The following is a 1359-nucleotide window of genomic DNA, read 5'->3' on the forward strand; positions in this document are numbered from 1 at the left end:
CGATCTCTCCTCCCTCTCCCCTCCGTCTCCCTTCCCTCTCCCCTCCCTCTCTCCTCCCTCTCCCCTCCCTCTCCCTCCCATCCACATTCGGCGACGCACAGTCACACCCGCCACACTACTTTGCGTCATATTAAACATTCAGATGTCTAGCTGGTCTTGAAATGGGAATTTCTCGTGGAACAGAAAAAAACAGAATATAGGGTTATAATGCGCCCATTGCAACATTGTTAGTTTATTAAAGAAGTGGGACCTCCGAATTTAACGACCGTTGTAGCGTTGTAAGTTTTTTTTTTCTTTCTGAAGATGGTGGTTGGTGGACGTTCTAATTTGGTTTGCCCTTTCTTTCCTGTCAAACATCTATCACCCGTATCTCTCCTTCTTTTCATTGCATATCGTCTAGGAACACCTCCAGTCTGCGGCACTTTTATGACCTATTTGTGTTGCAAGTGCCGTAAAACTCTTCGTGAAATTTTAGAAATTAAAAGCTGAATATGGTATGGGTTTATAGAACAATTAAAGTGTCACAGTAGCATAATGGTGACTATATAGCAGCCTGAACACACAAAGAGGGGACAGGTGATTAGAGTTGTGCCCAGTCGACGTTACTATTCAACACTATTTTCCTGTTATTCACACAAAATTTAATTCGAAGCGAGGCAGAGCCATTCGAATACTCGTATAGTGTGGGATTTTTACCAACAATGTATTGGCTCGTCATTTTTTCTCCTAGCCCGTCGTAAAATTAGATCGCATTATATCTAAAAATCTTTTTGTTAAATACATACCGACGGTATGGCGAGCACTCCAGCTAAGTCCGATCAGAGAGTTTACAGTAATACTACTATTACTGTAAACCCTCTCTGGTCGGATTCAGTGCTTTTTACGTCAGAGACAAAAAAACAACCCCAAACAAAACAACTAGTCTTTGTTGCGTTGTTTCTATCAGGGATCACGCACAAAGAGCAAGGAAATCTCTAACCTTGACCATAGCACTATACTGCATTTTGGTGTTGATGAAAGGTATATCTTTGATTGAGCTTTGGGAAAATGCAAAAACGGAAAATTTTCAAAATTCGAAATTAAGTAGATTGCTTGCGACAGCGACGATACATTACTTCTTTGTATTTGATGATTACAAGACAGAGTATTAAGTGACACCGACAACAGTTATAAAACATGCCTCTAATTATACATAACAAAAAACCCCACCAAACCAACAAAACCTTAGCACTCAGTATTCGAATAGCAAGAATAGTGACATCACGGTTCGAAACGTCCATGCAGTTTAGTTTCCTCCAAATCGCACCCCGCTACTACTTCTACTACTTTTAATGATGGGCGTTTGTGTTTGTAGCTGCG

This window comes from Aplysia californica, unplaced genomic scaffold, assembly GCF_000002075.1.
Source record: "Aplysia californica isolate F4 #8 unplaced genomic scaffold, AplCal3.0 scaffold00248, whole genome shotgun sequence".
In the NCBI taxonomy this organism is placed as follows: domain Eukaryota; kingdom Metazoa; phylum Mollusca; class Gastropoda; order Aplysiida; family Aplysiidae; genus Aplysia; species Aplysia californica.